The sequence below is a fragment of the Bombina bombina genome, chromosome 5 (assembly GCF_027579735.1).
Source record: "Bombina bombina isolate aBomBom1 chromosome 5, aBomBom1.pri, whole genome shotgun sequence".
NCBI classification, from domain to species: Eukaryota; Metazoa; Chordata; class Amphibia; order Anura; family Bombinatoridae; genus Bombina; species Bombina bombina.
In genome coordinates this window covers 432,713,044-432,730,083 of record NC_069503.1, presented here as the reverse complement: position 1 = coordinate 432,730,083, position 17,040 = coordinate 432,713,044, and the positions used below count along the sequence as shown (strand labels likewise).

At 40.9% G+C, this 17,040-nt stretch overlaps 1 protein-coding gene across 1 annotated transcript in view; it reads right to left on the bottom strand.

Moving 5' to 3' along the window:
* The window catches only part of LOC128660439 (collagen alpha-6(VI) chain-like), a 534,497-nt gene that overhangs the window by 190,596 nt on the left and 326,861 nt on the right, over positions 1–17,040 (bottom strand). The window lies entirely within an intron of this gene.

Here is a 17,040-nt window from a genome sequence, read left to right as displayed (position 1 = left end):
AAAAGACACGTGCACAGACAAAAATATGTTTCTTCTGTTAAGTGTGATCAGTCCACGGGTCATCATTACTTCTGGGATATTACTCCTCCCCAACAGGAAGTGCAAGAGGATTCACCCAGCAGAGCTGCATATAGCTCCTCCCCTCTACGTCACTCCCAGTCATTCTCTTGCACCCAACGACTAGATAGGATGTGTGAGAGGACTATGGTGATTATACTTAGTTTTATATCTTCAATCAAAAGTTTGTTATTTTAAAATAGCACCGGAGTGTGTTATTACCTCTCTGGCAGAGTTTGAAGAAGAATCTACCAGAGTTTTGCTATGATTTTAGCCGGAGTAGTTAAGATCATATTGCTGTTCTCGGCCATCTGAGGAGTGAGGTAAACTTCAGATCAGGGGACAGCGGGCAGATGAATCTGCATAGAGGTATGTAGCAGTTTTTATTTTCTGACAATGGAATTGATGAGAAAATCCTGCCATACCGATATAATGTCATGTATGTATACTTTACACTTCAGTATTCTGGGGAATGGTACTTCACTAGAATTACACTGTAAGAAATACATAAAGCTGTTTAATAACTAGAGATTATGTTTAACGTTTTTGCTGGAATGTAAAATCGTTTTCATTTGCTGAGGTACTGTGTGAATAAATGTTTGGGCACTATTTTTCCACTTGGCAGTTGCTTAATCTGTTTTTCTGACAGTTTCTGTTCTCCCTCACTGCTGTGTGTGAGGGGGAGGGGCCGTTTTTTGGCGCTTTTTCTATGCATCAAATATTTCAGTCAGCAACTCATTGTATTCCCTGCATGATCCGGTTCATCTCTACAGAGCTCAGGGGTCTTCAAAACTTATTTTGAGGAAGGTAATTTCTCTCAGCAGAGCTGTGAGAATTATAGTTTGACTGAGATAAAAAACGTTTATTCTGTTATTTGTTTCCTGCTTTCAGAATTTGTTATCTTTGCTAATGGGATTAAACCTTTGCTAAAGTTGTGTTGTTTACAAGGATTGAGGCTATAACTGTTTCAATTTATTAATTTTCAACTGTCATAGATCTTCTGTGCTTCTTAAAGGCACAGTACATTTTAATATTATTCTAATTGAATTGTATTTCCAAGTTGCAAGTTTATTTGCTAGTGTGTTAAACATGTCTGATTCAGAGGATGATACCTGTGTCATTTGTTGCAATGCCAAAGTGGAGCCCAATAGAAATTTATGTACTAACTGTATTGATGCTACTTTAAATAAAGGTCAATCTGTACAAATTGAACAAATTTCACCAAACAACGAGGGGAGAGTTATGCCGACTAACTCGCCTCACGTGTCAGTACCTACATCTCCCGCTCAGAGGGAGGTGCGTGATATTGTAGCGCTGAGTACATCTGGGCGGCCATTACAAATCACATTACAGGATATGGCTACTGTTATGAATGAGGTTTTGGCTAAATTACCAGAACTAAGAGGTAAGCGTGATCACTCTGGGGTGAGAACAGAGTGCGCTGATAATATTAGGGCCATGTCAGACACTGCGTCACAGGTGGCAGAACATGAGGACGGAGAACTTCATTCTGTGGGTGACGGTTCTGATCCAAACAGACTGGATTCAGATATTTCAAATTTTAAATTTAAACTGGAAAACCTCTGTGTATTACTAGGGGAGGTGTTAGCGGCTCTGAATGATTGTAACACAGTTGCAATACCAGAGAAAATGTGTAGGTTGGATAAATATTTTGCGGTACCGACGAGTACTGAGGTTTTTCCTATACCTAAGAGACTTACTGAAATTGTTACTAAGGAGTGGGATAGACCCGGTGTGCCGTTCTCACCCCCTCCGATATTTAGAAAAATGTTTCCAATAGACGCCACCACAAGGGACTTATGGCAAACGGTCCCTAAGGTGGAGGGAGCAGTTTCTACCTTAGCTAAGCGTACCACTATCCCGGTGGAGGATAGCTGTGCTTTTTCAGATCCAATGGATAAAAAGTTAGAGGGTTACCTTAAGAAAATGTTTGTTCAACAAGGTTTTATATTGCAACCCCTTGCATGCATTGCGCCGATCACGGCTGCAGCGGCATTCTGGATTGAGTCTCTGGAAGAGAACATTGGTTCAGCTACTCTGGACGACATTACGGACAGGCTTAGAGTCCTTAAACTAGCTAATTCATTCATTTCGGAGGCCGTAGTACATCTTACTAAACTTACGGCGAAAAATTCAGGATTCGCCATTCAGGCACGCAGGGCGCTGTGGCTAAAATCCTGGTCAGCTGATGTTACTTCTAAGTCTAAATTGCTTAATATAACTTTCAAAGGGCAGACCTTATTCGGGCCCGGGTTGAAAGAGATTATCGCTGACATTACAGGAGGTAAAGGCCATGCCCTGCCTCAGGACAAAGCCAAAGCCAAGACTAGACAGTCTAATTTTCGTTCCTTTCGTAATTTCAAAGCAGGAGCAGCATCAACTTCCTCTGCACCAAAACAGGAAGGAGCTGTTGCTCGCTACAGACAGGGCTGGAAACCTAACCAGTCCTGGAACAAGGGCAAGCAGACTAGGAAACCTGCTGCTGCCCCTAAAACAGCATGAATTGAGGGCCCCCGATCCGGGATCGGATCTAGTGGGGGGCAGACTTTCTCTCTTCGCCCAGGCTTGGGCAAGAGATGTTCAGGATCCCTGGGCGCTAGAGATAATATCTCAGGGATACCTTCTGGACTTCAAATACTCTCCTCCAAGAGAGAGATTTCATCTGTCAAGATTGTCAACAATCCAGACAAAGAAAGAGGCGTTTCTACGCTGCGTACAAGAGCTCTTGTTAATGGGAGTAATCCATCCAGTTCCACGATCGGAACAGGGACAGGGGTTTTACTCAAATCTGTTTGTGGTTCCCAAAAAAGAGGGAACTTTCAGACCAATCCTGGACTTAAAGATCCTAAACAAATTCCTAAGAGTTCCATCGTTCAAGATGGAGACTATTCGGACAATTTTACCTATGATCCAAGAGGGTCAATACATGACCACTGTAGATTTAAAAGATGCTTACCTTCACATACCGATTCACAAAGATCATTATCGGTACCTAAGGTTTGCCTTCCTAGACAGGCATTACCAGTTTGTGGCTCTTCCATTCGGATTGGCTACAGCTCCAAGAATCTTCACAAAGGTTCTGGGTGCTCTTCTGGCGGTACTAAGACCGCGGGGAATCTCGGTAGCTCCATACCTAGACGACATTCTGATACAAGCTTCAAGCTTTCAAACTGCCAAGTCTCATACAGAGTTAGTGCTGGCATTTCTAAGGTCACATGGATGGAAGGTGAACGAAAAGAAAAGTTCACTCGTTCCACTCACAAGAGTTCCCTTCCTGGGGACTCTTATAGATTCTGTAGAAATGAAGATTTACCTGACAGAGGACAGGCTAACAAGACTTCAAAGTGCTTGCCGCACCCTTCATTCCATTCAACACCCGTCAGTGGCTCAATGCATGGAGGTAATCGGCTTAATGGTAGCGGCAATGGACATAGTACCCTTTGCACGCTTACACCTCAGACCACTGCAACTGTGCATGCTAAGTCAGTGGAATGGGGATTACTCAGACTTATCCCCTTCTCTGAATCTGGATCAAGAGACCAGAAATTCTCTTCTATGGTGGCTTTCTCGGCCACATCTGTCCAGGGGGATGCCATTCAGCAGACCAGACTGGACAATTGTAACAACAGACGCCAGCCTTCTAGGTTGGGGTGCCGTCTGGAATTCTCTGAAGGCTCAGGGACAATGGAGTCAGGAGGAGAGTCTCCTGCCAATAAACATTCTGGAATTGAGAGCAGTTCTCAATGCCCTCCTGGCTTGGCCCCAGTTGACAACTCGGGGGTTCATCAGGTTTCAGTCGGACAACATCACGACTGTAGCTTACATCAACCATCAGGGAGGGACAAGAAGCTCCCTAGCTATGATGGAAGTATCAAAGATAATTTGCTGGGCAGAGTCTCACTCTTGCCACCTGTCAGCAATCCACATCCCGGGAGTGGAGAACTGGGAGGCGGATTTCTTAAGTCGTCAGACTTTTCATCCGGGGGAGTGGGAACTTCATCCGGAGGTCTTTGCCCAAATACTTCGACGTTGGGGCAAACCAGAGATAGATCTCATGGCGTCTCGACAGAACGCCAAGCTTCCTCGTTACGGGTCCAGATCCAGGGATCCAGGAGCAGTCCTGATAGATGCTCTGACAGCACCTTGGGACTTCAGGATGGCTTACGTGTTTCCACCCTTCCCGTTGCTTCCTCGATTGATTGCCAGAATCAAACAAGAGAGAGCATCAGTGATTCTAATAGCACCTGCGTGGCCACGCAGGACTTGGTATGCAGACCTGGTGGACATGTCATCCTGTCCACCTTGGTCTCTACCTCTGAAACAGGACCTTCTGATACAGGGTCCCTTCAAACATCAAAATCTAACTTCTCTGAAGCTGACTGCTTGGAAATTGAACGCTTGATTTTATCAAGACGTGGATTTTCTGAGTCAGTTATTGATACCTTAATACAGGCTAGGAAACCTGTTACCAGAAAGATTTACCATAAGATATGGCGTAAATACCTATATTGGTGTGAATCCAAAGGTTACTCTTGGAGTAAGGTTAGGACTCCTAGGATATTGTCTTTTCTACAAGAAGGTTTAGAAAAGGGTTTATCTGCTAGTTCATTAAAGGGACAGATCTCAGCTCTGTCCATTCTGTTACACAAACGTCTGTCAGAAGTTCCTGACGTCCAGGCTTTTTGTCAGGCTTTGGCCAGAATTAAGCCTGTGTTTAAAACTGTTGCTCCACCATGGAGTTTAAACCTTGTTCTTAATGTTTTACAGGGCGTTCCGTTTGAACCCCTTCATTCCATTGATATAAAGTTGTTATCTTGGAAAGTTCTATTTTTAATGGCTATTTCCTCGGCTCGAAGAGTCTCTGAATTATCAGCCTTACATTGTGATTCTCCTTATTTGATTTTTCATTCGGATAAGGTAGTCCTGCGTACTAAACCTGGGTTCTTACCTAAGGTAGTTACTAACAGGAATATCAATCAAGAGATTGTTGTTCCTTCCTTATGCCCAAATCCTTCTTCAAAGAAGGAACGTCTACTGCACAACCTGGATGTAGTCCGTGCTCTAAAATTTTACTTACAGGCAACTAAGGAATTTCGACAAACGTCTTCTCTGTTTGTCATTTACTCTGGGCAGAGGAGAGGTCAAAAAGCTTCCGCTACCTCTCTTTCTTTTTGGCTTCGTAGCATAATTCGTTTAGCTTATGAGACTGCTGGACAGCAGCCTCCTGAAAGAATTACAGCTCATTCTACTAGAGCTGTGGCTTCCACTTGGGCCTTCAAGAATGAGGCCTCTGTTGAACAGATTTGCAAGGCTGCAACTTGGTCTTCGCTTCATACTTTTTCCAAATTTTACAAATTTGACACTTTTGCTTCATCGGAGGCTATTTTTGGGAGAAAGGTTCTTCAGGCAGTGGTTCCTTCTGTATAAAGAGCCTGCCTATCCCTCCCGTCATCCGTGTACTTTTGCTTTGGTATTGGTATCCCAGAAGTAATGATGACCCGTGGACTGATCACACTTAACAGAAGAAAACATAATTTATGCTTACCTGATAAATTCCTTTCTTCTGTAGTGTGATCAGTCCACGGCCCGCCCTGTTTTTAAGGCAGGTAAATATTTTTTGATTTATACTCCAGTCACCACTTCACCCTTGGCTTTTCCTTTCTCGTTGGTCCTTGGTCGAATGACTGGGAGTGACGTAGAGGGGAGGAGCTATATGCAGCTCTGCTGGGTGAATCCTCTTGCACTTCCTGTTGGGGAGGAGTAATATCCCAGAAGTAATGATGACCCGTGGACTGATCACACTACAGAAGAAAGGAATTTATCAGGTAAGCATAAATTATGTTTTCTAACTAATCATTCGTCAGAGAAAACAAATTATTTAGCTTTCTCCAAAGATTGCTTCAGGATGTCAAGTGGTTTAGCCAAATTTCAACAATGTTATTTGTCTACGGGAACTCATTAACCCCTTATTTCCTACGGGCATTTCTACAGGGCAGCAGGGGGGCAGTTGGACAGCAGCTTAGAATGAAATGCTTTTCCTGAATCATAAATGTTTAATTTTGTCTTTCATGCCCCTTTAATCTACCAGTGTATGGTGCTGATGAGAGAATCTCTGCTTTCTTACGGCTAGATTTAGAGTTTGGCGGTAGCCGTCAAAACCAGCGTTAGAGGCTCCTAACGCTGGTTTTGGGCTACCGCTGGTATTTAGAGTCAGTCAGGAAAGGGTCTAACGCTCACTTTGCAGCCGCCACTTTTCCATACCGCAGATCCCCCTACGCCATTTGCGTATCCTATCTTTTCAATGGGATCTTTCTAACGCCGGTATTTAGAGTCGTGGCTGAAGTGAGCGTTAGAAATCTAACGACAAAACTCCAGCCGCAGAAAAAAGTCAGTAGTTAAGAGCTTACTGGGCTAACGCCGGTTTATAAAGCTCTTAAATACTGTTCTCTAAAGTACACTAACACCCATAAACTACCTATGTACCCCTAAACCGAGGTCCCCCCACATCACCTCCACTCTATTAAAAATTTTTAACCCCTAATCTGCCGCTCCGTACACCGCCGCCACCTACGTTATCCCTATGTACCCCTAATCTGCTGCACCTAATACCGCCGACCCCTATATTATATTTATTAACCCCTAATCTGCCGCCCCCGCTATCGCTGACCCCTGCATATTATTATTAACCCCTAATCTGCCGCTCCGTACACCGCCGCAACCTACGTTATCCCTATGTACCCCTAATCTGCTGCCCCTAATACCGCCGACACCTACATAATATTTATTAACCCCTAATCTGCTGCCCCCGCTATCGCTGACACCTGCATATTTTTTTTAACCCCTAATCTGCCGCTCCGTACACCGCCGCAACCTACATTATACCTATGTACCCCTAATCTGCTGCCCCTAACACAGCCGACCCCTATATTATATTTATTAACCCCTAATCTGCCGCCCCCAACGGCGCCTCCACCTACCTACAATAATTAACCCCTAATCTGCCGACTGCACCACACCGCTACTATAATAAATGTATTAACCCCTAAAGCTAAGTCTAACCCTAACACTAACACCCCCCTAACTTAAATATAATTTAAATCTAACGAAATAAATTAACTCTTATTAAATAAATTATTCCTATTTAAAGCTAAATACTTACCTGTAAAATAAACCCTAATATATCTACAATATAAATTATAATTATATTGTAGCTATTTTAGGATTAATATTTATTTTACAGGCAACTTTGTATTTATTTTAGCCAGGTACAATAGCTATTAAATAGTTATTTACTATTTAATAGCTACCTAGTTAAAATAATTACAAAATTACCTGTAAAATAAATCCTACCTAAGTTACAATTAAACCTAACACTACACTATCAATAAATTAATTAAATACAATACCTACAATTATCTACAATTAAACCTAACACTACACTATCAATAAACTAATTAAATACAATACCTACAAATAAATACAATTAAATAAACTAACTAAAGTACAAAAAATAAAAAATAACTAAGTTACAAAAAATAAAAAAATATTTACAAACATTAGAAAAATATTACAACAATTTTAAGCTAATTACACCTACTCTAAGCCCCCTAATAAAATAACAAAGCCCCCCAAAATAAAAAAAATGCCCTACCCTATTCTAAATTAAAAAAGTTCAAAGCTCTTTTACCTTACCAGCCCTGAAAAGGGCCATTTGCGGGGCATGCCCCAAAGAATTCAGCTCTTTTGCCTGTAAAAAAAAACACATACAATACCCCCCCAACATTACAACCCACCACCCACATACCCCAAATCTAACCCAAACCCCCCTTAAATAAACCTAACACTAAGCCCCTGAAGATCTCCCTACCTTGTCTTCACCACGCCGGGTTCACCGATCGATCCAGAAGAGCCTCCGATGTCTTCATCCAAGCCCAAGCGGGGGCTAAAGAGTGACGTCCATCCTCCGGCTGAAGTCTTGATCCAAGCGGCAAATGAAGAAGTCCATCTTCGGGAAGAAATCTTCATCCTATCCGGGCAGAAGAGGACATCCGGACCGGCAAACATCTTCATCCAAGCTTCATCTTCTATGTTGTTCCATCCGATGACGACCGGCTCCATCTTGAAGACCTCCACCTCTTCTTCCGACGACTAGACGACAAATGAAGGTTCCTTTAAGGGACGTCATCCAAGATGGCGTCCCTCAAATTCCGATTGGCTGATAGGATTCTATCAGCCAATCGGAATTAAGGTAGGAAAATTCTGATTGGCTGATGGAATCAGCCAATCAGATTCAAGTTCAATCCGATTGGCTGATCCAATCAGCCAATCAGATTGAGCTCGCATTCTATTGGCTGATCGGAACATTGTATTTATTTGTAGGTATTGTATTTAATTATTTTATTGATAGTGTAGTGTTAGGTTTAATTGTAGATAATTGTAGGTATTGTATTTAATTAATTTATTGATAGTGTAGTGTTAGGTTTAATTGTAACTTAGGTTAGGATTTATTTTACAGGTCATTTTGTAATTATTTTAACTAGGTAGCTATTAAATAGTTATTAACTATTTAATAGCTATTGTACCTGGTTAAAATAATTACAAAGTTGCCTGTAAAATAAATATAAATCCTAAAATAGCTACAATATAATTATAATTTATATTGTAGCTATATTAGGATTTATTTTACAGGTAAGTATTTAGCTTTAAATAGGAATAATGTATTTATTAAGAGTTAATTTATTTTGTTAGATTTAAATTATATTTAACTTAGGGGGGTGTTAGTGTTAGGGTTAGACTTAGCTTTAGGGGTTAATAATTAATTTATTAGGTAATTAATTATTGTAGGTAGGTGGAGGCAATGTTGGGGGCGGCAGATTAGGGGTTAATAAATATAATATAGGGGTCGGCGGTGTTAGGGGCAGCAGATTAGGGGTACATAGGGATAAAGTAGGTTGCGGCGGTGTACGGAGCGGCAGATTAGGGGTTAATAATAATATGCAGGGGTCAGCGATAGCGGGAGCGGCAGATTAGGGGTTAATAAGTGTAAGGTTAGGGGTGTTTAGACTCGGGGTACATGTTAGGGTGTTAGGTGCAGAATTAGGTAGCGTTTCCCCATAGGAAACAATGGGGCTGCGTTAGGAGCTGAACGCTGCTTTTTTGCAGGTGTTAGGTTTTTTTTCAGCTCAAACTGCCCCATTGTTTCCTAAGGGGGAATCGTGCACAAGCACGTTTTTGAAGCTGGCCGCGTCCGTAAGCACCGCTGGTATTGAGAGTTGCAGTGGCATTAAATATGCTCTACGCTCCCTTTTTTGGAGCCTAACGCAGCCCTTCTGTGAACTCTAAATACCAGCGGTATTTAAAAGGTGCAGGGAAAAAACAGCATGCGTAGCTAACGCACCCCTTTGGCCGCAGAACTCTAAATCTAGCCGTTAGACTGTTATACATTGCTATTTTATTTTTTATCTTTTTTTATTATTCTCTGTGCTAAATACTAGCATTACCCACATTAATATATGTCTGCTTAATAATAACTGTATTTAACTAATTTACCAAGGCCTAGATTTGGAGTTCGGCGGTAGCCGTCAAAACCAGCGTTAGAGGCTCCTAACGCTGGTTTTAGGCTACTGCCGGTATTTGGAGTCATTGATTAAAGGGTCTAACGCTCACTTTTCAGCCGCGACTTTTCCATACCGCAGATCCCCTTACGCCATTTGCGTATCCTATGTTTTCAATGGGATTTTTCTAACTCCGGTATTTAGAGTCGTTTCTGAAGTGAGCGTTAGAGCTCTAACGACAAAACTCCAGCCGCCTGAAAATAGCAGGAGTTAAGAGCTTTCTGGCTAACGCCGGTTCATAAAGCTCTTAACTACTGTACCCTAAAGTACACTAACACCCATAAACTACCTATGTACCCCTAAACCGAGGTCCCCCCACATCGCCGCCACTCGATTAAAATTTTTAACCCCTAATCTGCCGACCGCCACCTACGTTATACTTATGTACCCCTAATCTGCTGCCCCTAACCCCGCCGACCCCTATATTATATTTATTAACCCCTAACTTGCCCCCCACAACGTCGCCGCCAGCTACTTAAAATAATTAACCCCTAATCTTCCGACCGCAAATCGCCGCCACCTACATTATCCCTATGTACCCCTAATCTGCTGCCCTAACATCGCCGACCCCTATATTATATTTATTAACCCCTAATCTGCCCCCCTCAACGTCGCCGACACCTGCCTACATTTATTAACCCCTAATCTGCCGAGCGGACCTGAGCGCTACTATAATAAAGTTATGAACCCCTAACCCGCCTCACTAACCCTATCATAAATAGTATTAACCCCTAATCTGCCCTCCCTAACATCGCCGACACCTAACTTCAATTATTAACCCCTAATCTGCCGAGCGGAGCTCACCGCTATTCTAATAAATTGATTAACCCCTAAAGCTAAGTCTAACCCTAACACTAACACCCCCCTAACTTAAATATAATTTACATCTAACGAAATAAATTAACTCTTATTAAATAAATGATTCCTATTTAAAGCTAAATACTTACCTGTAAAATAAATCCTAATATAGCTACAATATAACTAATAGTAACATTGTATCTAGCATAGGGTTTATTTTTATTTTACAGGTAACTTTGTATTTATTTTAACCAGGTACAATAGCTATTAAATAGTTAAGAACTATTTAATAGTTACCTAGTTAAAATAATAACAAATTTACCTGTAAAATAAATCCTAACCTAAGATATAATTAAACCTAACACTACCCTATCAATAAAATAATTAAATAAACTACCTACAATTACCTACAATTAACCTAACACTACACTATCAATAAATTAATTAAACACAATTCCTACAAATAAATACAATTAAATAAACTAGCTAAAGTTCAAAAAATAAAAAAGAACTAAGTTACAGAAAATAAAAAAATATTTACAAACATAAGAAAAATATTACAACAATTTTAAACTAATTACACCTACTCTAAGCCCCCTAATAAAATAACAAAGCCCCCCAAAATAAAAAATTCCCTACCCTATTCTAAATTTAAAAAGTTACAAGCTCTTTTACCTTACCAGCCCTGAACAGGGCCCTTTGCGGGGCATGCCCCAAGAATTTCAGCTCTTTTGCCTGTAAAAGAATAAATACAATACCCCCCCCCCAACATTACAACCCACCACCCACATACCCCTAATCTAACCCAAACCCCCCTTAAATAAACCTAACACTAAGCCCCTGAAGATCTTCCTACCTTGTCTTCACCATCCAGGTTCACCGATCCGTCCTGAAGAGCTCCTCCGATGTCCTGATCCAAGCCCAAGCGGGGGCTGAAGAGGTCCATGATCCGGTCAAAGTCTTCATCCAAGCGGGGCAGAAGAGGATCTTCCATCCGATTGAAGTCATCATCCAGGCGGCATCTTCTATGGTCTTCCATCCGGAGCGAAGCGGCAGGATCCTGAAGACCTCCAGCGCGGAACATCCATCCGGACCGACGACTGAACGACGAATGACTGTTCCTTTAAGGGACGTCATCCAAGATGGCGTCCCTCGAATTCCGATTGGCTGATAGGATTCTATCAGCCAATCGGAATTAAGGTAGGAATTTTCTGATTGGCTGATGGAATCAGCCAATCAGAATCTAGTTCAATCCGATTGGCCGATCCAATCAGCCAATCAGATTGAGCTCGCATTCTATTGGCTGATCGGAACAGCCAATAGAATGCGAGCTCAATCTGATTGGCTGATTGGATCAGCCAATCGGATTGAACTTGATTCTGATTGGCTGATTCCATCAGCCAATCAGAAAATTCCTACCTTAATTCCGATTGGCTGATAGAATCCTATCAGCCAATCGGAATTCGAGGGACGCCATCTTGGATGACGTCCCTTAAAGGAACAGTCATTCGTCGTTCAGTCGTCGGTCCGGATGGATGTTCCGCGCTGGAGGTCTTCAGGATCCTGCCGCTTCGCTCCGGATGGAAGACCATAGAAGATGCCGCCTGGATGATGACTTCAATCGGATGGAAGATCCTCTTCTGCCCCGCTTGGATGAAGACTTTGACCGGATCATGGACCTCTTCAGCCCCCGCTTGGGCTTGGATCAGGACATCGGAGGAGCTCTTCAGGACGGATCGGTGAACCTGGATGGTGAAGACAAGGTAGGAAGATCTTCAGGGGCTTAGTGTTAGGTTTATTTAAGGGGGGTTTGGGTTAGATTAGGGGTATGTGGGTGGTGGGTTGTAATGTTGGGGGGGGGTATTGTATTTATTCTTTTACAGGCAAAAGAGCTGAAATTCTTGGGGCATGCCCCGCAAAGGGCCCTGTTCAGGGCTGGTAAGGTAAAAGAGCTTGTAACTTTTTTAATTTAGAATAGGGTAGGGAATTTTTTATTTTGGGGGGCTTTGTTATTTTATTAGGGGGCTTAGAGTAGGTGTAATTAGTTTAAAATTGTTGTAATATTTTTCTTATGTTTGTAAATATTTTTTTATTTTCTGTAACTTAGTTCTTTTTTATTTTTTGTACTTTAGCTAGTTTATTTAATTGTATTTATTTGTAGGAATTGTGTTTAATTAATTTATTGATAGTGTAGTGTTAGGTTAATTGTAGGTAATTGTAGGTAGTTTATTTAATTATTTTATTGATAGTGTAGTGTTAGGTTTAATTATAACTTAGGTTAGGATTTATTTTACAGGTAAATTTGTTATTATTTTAACTAGGTAACTATTAAATAGTTCTTAACTATTTAATAGCTATTGTACCTGGTTAAAATAATTACAAAGTTGCCTGTAAAATAAATATTAATCCTAAAATAGCTACAATATAATTATAATTTATATTGTAGCTATATTAGGATTTATTTTACAGGTAAGTATTTAGCTTTAAATAGGAATCATTTATTTAATAAGAGTTAATTTATTTCGTTAGATGTAAATTATATTTAAGTTAGGGGGGTGTTAGTGTTAGGGTTAGACTTAGCGTTAGGGGTTAATCCATTTATTAGAATAGCGGTGAGCTCCGCTCGGAAGATTAGGGGTTAATAATTGAAGGTAGGTGTCGGCGATGTTAGGGAGGGCAGATTAGGGGTTAATACTATTTATGATAGGGTTAGTGAGGCGGATTAGGGGTTAATAACTTTATTATAGTAGCGCTCAGGTCCGCTCGGCAGATTAGGGGTTAATAAGTGTAGGCAGGTGTCGGCGACTTTGAGGGGGGCAGATTAGGGGTTAATAAATATAATATAGGGGTCGGCGATGTTAGGGCAGCAGATTAGGGGTACATAGGGATAACGTAGGTTGCGGCGGTTTACGGAGCGGCAGATTAGGGGTTAAAAAAAATATGCAGGGGTCAGCGATAGCGGGGGCGGCAGATTAGGGGTTAATAAGTGTAAGGGTAGGGGTGTTTAGACTCGGGGTACATGTTAGAGTGTTAGGTGCAGACGTAGGAAGTGTTTCCCCATAGGAAACAATGGGGCTGCGTTAGGAGCTGAACGCTGCTTTTTTGCAGGTGTTAGGTTTTTTCCCAGCTCAAACAGCCCCATTGTTTCCTATGGGAGAATCGTGCACGAGCACGTTTTTGAGGCCGGCCGCGTCCGTAAGCAACTCTGGTATCGAGAGTTGCATTTGCGGTAAAAATGCTCTACGCTCCTTTTTTGGAGCCTAACGCAGCATTTGTTTGAACTCTCGATACCAGAGTTAAATTTATGGTGCGGCCAGAAAAAAGCCCGCGGAGCGTTAACAGCCCTTTTACCGCCAAACTCCAAATCTAGGCCCAAGTGATTTTGATAAGGAGTTACAAAATCGCTACTTATTTAAAGCATATGTGGTTGGTTTGGCCAAACCGATTTCCTCACAGCATACAGGCCAGATTACTCAAGGGAGACTTCCAGTTAACTGTATTTTTCTTAATAATAATACACAGATGTTTATTTTGGATGCATAATATTATGTAATTACTTTATCTATAATGAGCTTCCATTAGCAAATAGTTAGTATAAAGGGTTTAAATAGCCAGTCAACATAGTGTTAAAATTCTCCAAGAAAAATGCCAATCTGTACTGACACTCGTGCACTGTAAATATTAATCAACAGAGGTTGCTAAAAGTTATTCACAATACTAAGGCCAGATTGCGAGTGGAGCGTTTGAACGCGAGTGATAAGGGGTTTATCATGGGTGCTTGCGCTCATTAGGCTTATCGCTCATCTAATGAGTTGAAAGTACGCAATCTGGCAATCACGATTTACACTAGAATGATTACTGCATCCTCAGAGCTCTGGTTAACTGTTTTGCAAAACAAAAAAGTTGCACAAAACACATAAAAAATACATTACAAAGTACAGTTGCACTCACAATAACACCAACTAATAAAAAACATATTTAAAAAATATTGCACTAAAAGTTATAAGGGCTCAAAGATATCAGGTCTCAGATATCAGAATAAAGAAGGCATGCAAAGGTTTTAACATAGAAATTCATACATATACATGTCTAAATATGTGCATACATATATATATATGTGTGTGTGTGTGTCTATATTTATGTATTTATATGTGTATTTATGTATTTACAGACATATATACACATATAAACACATAAATACATTATGTACACACACATATATGTATATATGTATATATATATAAAAATATATATATGTACAAAACACGGAAGGGGACTGGAATGGGTACACATCCCATAACCCTGCAACATGCTCAGCCCTGGGTGCTATAGCACTCTCAGGAAGCTGTGCTGTCTCCAGAGTCACAGGCAGTTAACCCCAGACAAGCCTGGGTGCAAGGCCCATAGGGAAAATTACAAAAAACGTAATACAACACGCAGAGAAAGTCCAGCACTCGCTTACAAGCTCTCAGCTAAGATTAAAAGCAAGTTAGTTACCGCATCTGGCCAAATGGGACAAGCCCAGAGAGTGCAGTCCCCTTCCGTGTTTTGTATATGCCTAGGGTGATTACATAAGTCTGTGAACCCTGACTTGTTCCAAATTTGTTTGATTGAGAGCTTGCATTTGTGTGGCTGTATGAGGGACCCAGATTCTGGAAGAGACCTTGACGTGGTACCTGGGCTTGTCCCATTTGGCCAGATGCAGTAACTAACTCTTCCAGTTTTGCTTTAAATCTTAGCTGAGAGCTTGTAAGTGAGTGCTGGACTTTTTCTGTGTGTTGTATTAATTTATTTTGCAATTTTCCCTATGGGCCTTGCACCCAGGATTGTCTGGGGATAACTGCCTGTGACTCTGGAGATAGCACAGCTTCCTGAGAGTGCTATAGCACCCAGGGCTGAGCATGTTGCAGGGTTATGGGATGTGTACCCAGTCCAGTCTGAGAGTGCAGTCCCCTTCCGTGTTTTGTATATGTCTAGGGTGATTACATAAGTCTGTGAACCCTGACTTGTTCCCAGTTTGTTTGATTGAGACCTTGCATTTGTATGGCTGTATTAGGGACCCAGGTTTTGGAAGAGACCTTGACGTGGTACCTGGGCTTGTCCCATTTGTCCAGATGCAGTAACTAACTCTTCCAGTTTTGCTTTAAATCTTAGCTGAGAGCTTGTAAGCGAGTGCTGGACTTTCTCTGTGTGTTGTATATATATATATATGTGTACATATATGTGTATGTACATATGTATTTATGTGTTTATATGTGTATATATGTCTGTAAATACATAAATATATATAAACCGAACTTATCAAATTTAGCATTTTCTTTTTAAATAAAAATAACTGCACTAGGCAGTTTTGGGGCTTTAAAGTTTGTTGGCACTTTAAACCGGCACTGAAAAGTACCTTTACATTGCGTTCTATGGGAATAGTGTGTTCCCATTAAATATACACATATTAACACATAAATATATATATGCACATCAGTATACTGTATATATATATATATATATATATATTTATATCTGCTGCCCATTGCTATGCGACTTACCCCCTTTGCTGTGCGAGGTTCTCCATGACAGCATCTGAACAAGGCTCCCACTGGAGTCTATGGAAGCGCACTCTCGTGAGCATTACTGTTAACTTGTAATACCAGTGCACATTAGCGTGCTCTGGTATTACAAAGTGGAGCAATAATATTACTTTTTTTAAAGCGATATCTAGCACTCCACTTGTGATCTGGTCCTAAATAAATGCTAGATAGAATGATGCATTCAAAGAAAAAAATAGTCAGAGAATAACATGTAGATATATTTTTTAAAGTTTCATTAGCTGCTTAAAAATTTACACGATAAGTGTAACATTTTAGTGTCTATAAAACAATATGAGCTGCCATGTTGTTATTTAGGTTCCCTAATCCCTAATAGAGTGTCACTAGAGTGTGCAGCCAATGAGTATGTGAAATATAACAGTGTTCTGCACTTCCATTTCTAACAGCAACTGAAAAGTTCACAATTTCAGAATAGAATTACAGGAAAAGGGGACAAAATAAATAATGAAATTATATTGCAAAGTTTTCTTTATATATACAATTTATCATTTTATATTACCATCTAATCTCCCATTAAAGGGGGCTCTAGAATACAAAAGAAATAACACATGATGAAAAAAATAATTTTATGGAAGGTTTCTTTACTTTAATGTAATGCTGCATTGCAGCAGATATTCTCAAATCTGGTACTTAAAGGAACCGTCATTCATTAAGAAGACTCCGGATGAAGAGGATGCTCCGCGTCGGATGTCTTGAAGATGAAACCGCTCCGCGTCGGATGAATGAAGATAGAAGATGCAGTCTGGATGAAGACTTCTGCCCGTCTAGAGGACCACTTCGACTTTTCCCGGCTTCGTTGAGGACTTCAGCCCGGTTGGATGAAGACTTCTGCCGCTTCCTTGAGGATGGATGTCCGGTCTTCAGAACAGTAAGTCGATCATCAGTGGGTTAGTGTTAGGTTTTTTTAAGGGTGTATTTGGTGGGTTTAATTTTTTAGATTAGGGTTT